General features: G+C 41.3%; 1 pseudogene; it reads left to right on the forward strand.

The window, feature by feature from the left end:
- Positions 1–1,785: 1,785 nt before the first annotated feature.
- On the forward strand, positions 1,786–8,428 carry LOC123963019 (annotated as a pseudogene).
- Positions 8,429–8,748: the final 320 nt, after the last annotated feature.

Below are 8,748 nucleotides of genomic sequence, written 5' to 3' on the forward strand. Positions count from 1 at the left end.
CTTTCCTAACCCCCTCACCCCTTTCTCCCTCTCACCCCTACTCCCCAACAACCCTACCTCTCCTACCCTCTTACCTCCCATTCTTTCTCCCTTCCTAATCCCCCCTACCCCTTTCTCCATTTAACCCCTACTACCCAACAACCCTACCTTTCCTACCCTCTTACCCCCCCACCACCCCCCATCAGGTTTCCTCCCTCCTTTCCTAACCCTCTCACCGGTTTCTCCCTATTACCCATACCCCATGTCATGTCACCTGATCTTTTAAATAAACACAATTAAATGTGATATCTTGGTCGTGATAGCAGGTTTTAGATATTTCTGTAAATTGAAGTGATTGCAGAGTTTGTATGTTATACTGCAGCTGATTCATTTCATACAGCTGGAAATACTGCCCTCCAGTAATAAAAACTAAGTATTTCTTCAGCCCATGGAGTATAGTGGGCTTGCATAAATATGTATTTGACTCAGATCTCGGGTTAAGTTTTAGAGATTTATCTAAACACAGACCTCTGTTTATTTGAATAGTGTCCACACTGGAAAACACTCAAGTAGTGCACACATCTGACACAAAAGTCCTGTAATTTTGTTTTTCTAACAATCCAAAAATATTGTTTTTATTCTACGTGTGGACCTACATTAAAATACACATAGCTATACACAATTATGGTTGTGACTCACCACTAGACAGCACTGTAATTCTATTTCTGTCTCTATTGGTTGGTAAACATGCTCTTATAAACAGCAGCTGTACTGTATATCTACAGGATTGTTGTTTTTCTGGACAAATGTATTTAAAGGCAGTTATTGTATCCCATGTTTTCCTATACAGAGTAACAGGTACAGTTCTGCTGTAAAGAGCAGCCGACAGAACTACGATTAATGGAAAATTTTTAATGTCACTATGACGATTTAAATACCATTTGCAGAATTCAGTCATGTTTCCAAAATTAAAACTTACTTGTGGAGCCCTGGTCGGCTCTACATGTAGATGTGTGATTGTTGTGATTGGTCTCGTGTCTCCAGCATCTCATCAGTTAATGCTACCAGGCTGAGTTCTGTTCTTGGCTCGTCCTCTGAGTCCACCACAGCCTGTATTATTGATATGTTGGCTCAGTTATTCAGGTCCCCAGTCTGGTCTAAAATAAAGCAGAATAACAGAACAGAATAAATACATGTTTTTTTTTTTTTACATTCTATTGGAACTATATTGTTATTATGTGTATGTTTCTTTGCTGAGTATTACACTGGTCGATAGTATTTCACATGGCAGTAAAGCAAAGAAATAAACAAAAAAAACAGCAATCTTACTAGCTATAGGCTATTTCTATTGCCTTTAATTGTGTAAACCATAATTAATTGATTACAATTAAGTCAGACTTCTTCCTGTTCTTCTTCCTTTGAGTATTATATCTTTGTGCAAGTGTTTCATTTTTCATTGAGGTCTTTTAGGTTTGTCTTTTAGTTCTTCTGTTAAAACAATGTTACTTTTAAATTAATAATCATATAGATAAATTGCCTTTCTGATATGTGAACACAATTGGGGCAGGCATGTTTAAAGAAGATATGATGGTGGGACAGATGACTTTCTCTCTTCACCCACTCCTCCAGATTTTTTAAACATCTTGTGGCCATTTATATCTGGTGTGTATCAGCCTGTGAAAACTCCCACAAAGTAAATTTAAAGAACATAAATTTCAACCCATCACGTTGTCTTTGTTTGATGATGCACCTTCTGTCTCTGCTTTAAGTGAGGGATAACTATAGACTGTATATAACCAGGTGGGCATGGTGGTCCTGCAACATAACATCAGCAACGGTCACAGCTCCGTGTCCGACCCAGACACGCTGAGCCGGGCTAGTCACATCACGGCGGCCGTCGTCCTCGGGTTCATCCTGGTCCTGGGCTTCCTCGGTAACTTCCTGGTACTCCTGGTGTTCTCGCGCTTCCCCGGGCTGCAGACTCCGGTGAACCTGCTGCTCGTCAACATCAGCGCCAGCCACATGCTCGTCTGCATCTTCGGGAAGCCCCTAAGCTTCGCGGCCACCGTGCGCGGCAGGTGACTGACGGGCTCCTACGGGTGCCGGTGCTACGGTTTCTCAAACGCGCTTTTCGGTGAGTGATTGGGAATATTGGAAACTCCTGCATGACATAAAAACTATGGAGCCCCTGCAGTCCCATAAGATGATTTTTTTTAATCTTGTGCGCACAGGATAAAAAATATAACCCTATGGGACTTGGCACTCTGTACAATCGTTACAGGCCCTATTTGAGTTCAGTTGTAGAAGGGCAGGAATCTGTATAAATGATGCAGATCATACTTTAGATGCAGATTAAATTGAGTTTCTATTAGATGGCATTATCTGTTGCATTTTCATCTTGGTCTCTGCAGTGTGTTTAGAGCCTATACATTTGGGCAGTGTCACATTTAGGTTACTCTAGGACTTCTGGTAGTAGAAGATGTATGGGGGCTACTGAGATTCTTTAGGCTACTTTAGTAGCCTAACTTAGTACCCTACTTAGTAAAAGTAGCAATACAACAATATTTTACTACTATTTTATATTTTACTCAAGTAGGCTACAGAAACAGTATCAGAACTAAAAGTTTATTAAGTAAATTTTGTGTTTTTATATTACTGGATTAACTTTTCATGTTACAGCTATTGAGGTGGAACTGTTAGGTAGTTTAATCTGTAACAATGCATGAGATTGTAGAGGTTGGTCATGTTTTAGATGTAAACACTTAAACTGCAAACTAAATTGTAACTACAGCTGTCAGATAAATGAATAAAAAGTAAATTATTTCCTTCTAAAATGGAGTGCAAGTAAACTTTCTATGACTTTCGTCAAAAAACTGTAATAATTGGAGAGATGATTGACTCTGTTGGATCATTTACTGCTGTTCTTTACTCTGTTTTGACGCCTCTTTCTGTCAGGTACAGTATCTCTGGTGTCTCTCTCTCTGCTGTCCTTTGAGCGGTACTCTGCGGTGCTCCACATTACCCAGCCGAACTCCTCTCAGTACCGCAGGGCCAGGCTCGTTGTGGCCGCCTCCTGGCTCTACTCGCTGGTCTGGACTCTGCCTCCGCTGCTGGGCTGGAGCAGGTCTGTGCTGCCTCAAATATTAATCCACCACCTCACTCACTAGATCATTCATTCATTTATTTATTCAGTCTGATGATGCTAAAACTGAGAGGGAAACATTTTGCTAGTTTATTCACATTATAAAAACTTAATAAGGGAGTGCTTTAAAAGAAAATAGAGCCACAAAGTTTTGGTCATCTGTGATTTCATAATTATTACTACAAAATGACAAACAGTCACATCACAATGTGTTACTGTGAGTTATTAAGTTATTTGTTTTACAGGCAATGATGCAAATGATAATCAGTGATGAGAATTAACTTTTTAAAAACATATACACAGGAAAATGTTGGGCTATTTATTTATTATATTATTCTTTATTTGATTAATCATTTCACAAGATCAGCTGCTGTGGATCAATGGCAAACTTCTAGGTATTAAAATCATCCAATACTCATTTGTGGTTATTTTCCATTGCCTGATTTTGACAACCACCTAACTTAGTTATATTACAGTGTACACACAAAACAGCATGTTGGAGAGATCTGGGCCTTCCTTTCCTGTGGCTTACATAACACAAAAGCATAAATGTGAATAACGAATAAACGATAATAAGTCCATATACCATTTGGTATTAAACCCATCCTGACACAGAACTTTAAGTCTGTTAAGGTCATATTATGCTTTTTCCCTTTTATATATCTTTTTTGTGCATGTAATAGGTTTGCAAAGTGAAAAGGCCCTAAGTCCACCTCAAAGGGAGTTACCATCTACAAATCAGACAACACTGCTCCTGAACTACCTGAAAACAGCATGATTGTAGTCCAGCCTTTTCTTCCGTAACCTATCTGTTATGTCACTTTGTAACACACGTCATAATGCTCGCCTACCAGCTAGTTAGGTATGCCCTCAAAAACACACTGAGCTGCAGCACACATGGTGACAAGACAACGCCTGTTGCCTCCCCTCCCCCTCCCTATCAAATGTTAGTCAATCGGCATAAAGTTACTGTGATGTAAAGACAGTGCACAATTAAAAAATAAAATATGAAAGATAAATTTGTTACAAATTAATAACCACTTACCACTCTGAAACTCTGAAGCTCCAGTTTAGTTTGCGAAGCTGGTTCGGTAACATGTACAACTGAAACGAAGCCCTAGGGCAAGTTCAATCTCAAAACGTTTTGCAACGTTTGGGGATTGAACGACTTGAAACGCTGTGTAACATTCTGCAATGGGCTTCAAGGTATGTATTCTCCCGTTTGGTGGGCTTGTCACAGGTGTTACCCAATCAGCTGCGATAAGTTAGTAAACACAACCGTTTTAAAAAGGCAGGAAAATACATTGCGCTTGCGTACACAACAGGGTGTTCAAGGAACCACGGTTTCCATTGAATAAAACGGTTTGCTACAATTTGTCGGCACTGAACTTGCCCATGGTTACCGGCTTCTAAGGACCTGCCCTAATCTGTTTCTGATTGTCTAGTAGTCCTTAACTAGATACTGCGCATGTGCAACTCCCAACAAAGATCAAATTAAAGTGAGATGCTTCACTCGGTAGCTAAGACGAAGCATGGGTGAAAAGAGGGGCTGCAGCAATGTGCAGCATGACATGTAAACATATTCTGGTACAACCCCTAAATCCAATTATGAACCTGAAAATGAGTAGAATCTGAACACTTCAATAATGTTGAAAATGCAATCAGAGCATACGTTGTGTGTTATTGAGCAGCTACGGCCGGAGGGCCCCGGTACCACCTGCTCCGTCCAGTGGCACCAACGCTCACTCACAGCTCGCTCCTACATCAGCTGTTTGTTCATCTTCTGCCTGCTCCTTCCGCTGCTGCTCATGTTCTTCTGCTACGGGAGGATCCTGCTGGCTGTACGAGCGGTGGCGAGACAGGTGAGCATGCAGAATGACCTTTGACCTCTGTGTAATGGGTGACACCTATAGCTCCACCATTCAGAACTTCCTCCAGCATTGTGTGTGTCTGTGTGTGCGTCCAGGTCACCAGGCTCAACCGGTCCTCAGCTGAGCGGAGGGAAGGCCGTGTCCTTTTAATGGTGCTCTCCATGGTGACAGGCTACCTATTGTGTTGGATGCCATATGGTGTTGTGGCATTGCTCTCCTCCTTTGGACGGCCTGGAGTTGTGCCGCCTGCCTTCAATTTAATCCCCTCCCTCAAGCACCGTCCTCAACCCTGTTATCTACGTGCTGCTCAACAACCAGGTAACAGCAGTTCTTACACAGTCATCAGAGTTCCCCTTTAATAGTCACATGCCCATATATTACATTGAAAGAGTTGCTCCAACGAGGACTGTAGCTGTTGTCCCCCGTCTTTACAGCCAGTATGGACAGGAGAAATGATTACAAAACGACCAGCAACTCTTTCAATGCATGTGAGTATTGTTTTAAAGGTTCAGTGTGTGAGATTTAGTGGCATCTAGTGGCGAGGGTTGCAAATTGCAACCAATGGCTCAGTCACTGCTCATCCATCTCTTTCCAAGCACTTAGGAGAAGCTACAGTGGCTGACATGCTCTGTTGGCTCTTCTGCTAAATAATGTGATAAAAGTGCGATCCTCTATTTATCCAAATTTCACTTCTTACTTCTAATAAACCAGATAGCTACAGCTACTACTACATCTTCTTCTTCATACGTATTCAGCATAGTGAAAAAAACTCTCTTTGTAGAGCAGTTTGTCCTTTTGGGCTACTGTAGAAACATGGCAGCGCAACATGGTGACTTCCATGTAAGAAGAACCGTGGACATTTGTAGATAGAAATTGCTCATTCTAAGTTATAAAAAACATAACTGTTCATTATGTAAGGTCTTTATACACCACTGAAAACATATGTATATCATTGTGCATTTCTGTCAATAGATCCTCCTTAATATTACACACTGAACCTTTAAAACAGACTTGAGAAGTTGTGAAGCCCTCCTTGAAAGCATTAATAAATGTTTTATTGTTTTGGGAAAACAGCTTCCTATCCCCAAAAAATTATAAACATTCTGCAATGGTTGTGTAATTTATGAAATGTTCTTTTTATTTTCTACAGACGTTTGATTTGTTCAAATCACTTAGCAGCCAAGTGACATACAGTATTTATCCCTCCGACATAATTTTCAATCACTGGACACAGCACCACACCGATTTGAATTACAGAAGATGTGTGCGGAGATCCCTACCTTAGTTATTAGCCCATAACTAGTGTGATAATGTCAGAATGGAAATGTTCTTGTTCAGACAGTTAACAAGCCAGTGCAGCTCTGAATGTGCTCGTGTTCCTGTTAGTGTTGTGTCGTTCAAAGAACGTTTCGTTCATAAGACCTAATCGTGTATATGACTCGGGAGGAAGGGGTTATCTCAGAGAGTGATTCGTTCATTTTCACGCATGCGTGAAGGATCTTGGACTCTTACGTTCACTCGTCACACGGCAGCTGCATGGGCTCCGTCAGCACAGGAAACAGAACTGATTAGTTCGCGACTCTCAACTGTGGGTCTGTTTGTGTCGTTCATTTATCACGTGACAGCTCGGCTACAGGGCTGTGGTAAGCAGGCAGCACAGGAAACAGAACTGATTAGGTCACGACTCTCAACTGCAGGTCTCTAGGTCTGAGTCGTTCATTTGTCACGTGACAGCTACTGTGGAGCAGGAATGAACGACTCGTTCACCGCTCACATGGGTCCTCCTCAGTCTTTCATTCACTCGGCAGGCTCAGAGGCTGCCAGCGCCGGAGAATGAGAGGCAGGTCGGTTGTCAGGTAACAGTCACTGGACTGATATTATATATCTATTTTGTTAATCATGTAACATTTTATAAAGCATAACATTATTACAGCGCAGTGATGTTGTGCTAAGTTATAGTTTTAACACAGCCGCAGTAACTTTAGTTTGCTAGTGTTTAACATTACAGCTAACAGCTGATGAGAGTTGTTGTGGGTCCACTTCAGAGCCCTGACAGGGTTCTACCTGGAGCCAAATTACCTCAGAGGTCGTCTCCTCTCCAAAATAAACAGACCCGGTCAATATTACACAGCCACGTAGCAACGTTAGCGTTAGCCCTGTAAACAGATAACAGCTGATCCGGTCCGCCAGAGTACGCAACATAACTTGTCCTTTTTATTTACCAACAGAGCCGTGCTGTTGTTTCACAGCTCTGACTGGTGAACAACCTGCAGTGTTTGAGAGCGATGCGCTCATGTGTGTTTCTCTGTCTGCAGAATCAGGACCTGATGTGGCCCATTCTGCGTCCAGAACTGCCAAACTGCTGCATTTATATAATGTGTTGATATTTCTTTGTTCCTCTGTCTGTGCTGGAGTTCTTTAACAACTTGGTGGCTTGATCCAGATTATTATTAAATTGGCTGAATTTTAATAAGAGTGTGTTTATTCATATAGTGTATCAAGCTTATTACTTAAGTATATTTACTGCAAATCTGATATTAATATTTTACTCATGGATAGGGACGTTAGGCTACTGTATGAATGAGCACTTTAGAGATAATGATAGTAATTATATACATAAGCCTTTATATAGCTGGTCTGGTTGTATACTCTGGAAAGATTGTGAAAATGGAAGGATTTAGCCAGAGTACTGGTGATTACATATTGACAACATATTTCTGTGGTTTTTACATGGTTTGAATTTGGTTGTGGATCCAGGAGGTTTTATATGATGATATACAGTAATCAAGAGGTGAATTTGTGCATTATACTTAAATACGTCAAATAAAGCAAGCCAGGCAGCCTTCTGTGTTTGAGAACGGCACTGTTTTTTAATTGCCCACTAGAGGGCTGCAGCGCCACAATAACCAGCCTAGTTTCAAATTAACGAAATTACTCAAAAAAAGATTAGTTCATTTTAATGAAAGAGATTTGAATGAACGAGTCTGTCAAAAGACTCGAGCTTGCCATCACTAGTTCCTGTATCATATTTATTTAGCTGCCTCCACCTCCTCTCTTTGTGTGTGCCTCTCTCAGTTCTCTAGGTGTTTCCTATACATGGTCAGGTGCAGCTCTGAAGCTCCACCCACCCCGGTCAACCAGACACTGCCTCACGCTTCCAACCCGCCTACAAATGAACAAAACACAGCCCCTGCCATGTTAACATCCAGAGAGCAGCAGGTACAGATTTTGATTTGAAATACCTTATATGCAGCCCCTGAGTGGCCATAGATAAAACAATATAAATACACTGAGGCCACATTTAGCCACTTTGAGCACTTGAAATGCTATTTGTTCCCATGTTGTGATTAATTCGTTTGCAGGAGGTGTAGGCTATATACAGAGAGCCAGATGATCAGCTCGAACTATTGGTCCGTTTACTCGATAAGGATATCAGCCAACACCTGTCTGATTCCAACACCAACAATCTCGTCGATCACTTCAATCATATCTGCTTGTCGTCACTAAATATTACTGCTCCTCTAAAGGTTAGGCCTACGTCTAAAGCTAGTAAGCAACCCTGGATAAATGACAGCATTCGCAGCCTAAAAAGGGAATGCAGGAAAGCAGAGCGCAGATGGAAAAAATCCAGTCTCCAAGTCCATTACCTCAGTCTGAAGGATTTATTAATTAACTACAATAACATGGTTAAGGATGCGAGAACACACTATTTTTCTGAACTCATTACTACACATAAACACAATCCCAGGTTTCTGT

The sequence above is a fragment of the Micropterus dolomieu genome, linkage group LG23 (genome assembly GCF_021292245.1).
Source record: "Micropterus dolomieu isolate WLL.071019.BEF.003 ecotype Adirondacks linkage group LG23, ASM2129224v1, whole genome shotgun sequence".
In the NCBI taxonomy this organism is placed as follows: domain Eukaryota; kingdom Metazoa; phylum Chordata; class Actinopteri; order Centrarchiformes; family Centrarchidae; genus Micropterus; species Micropterus dolomieu.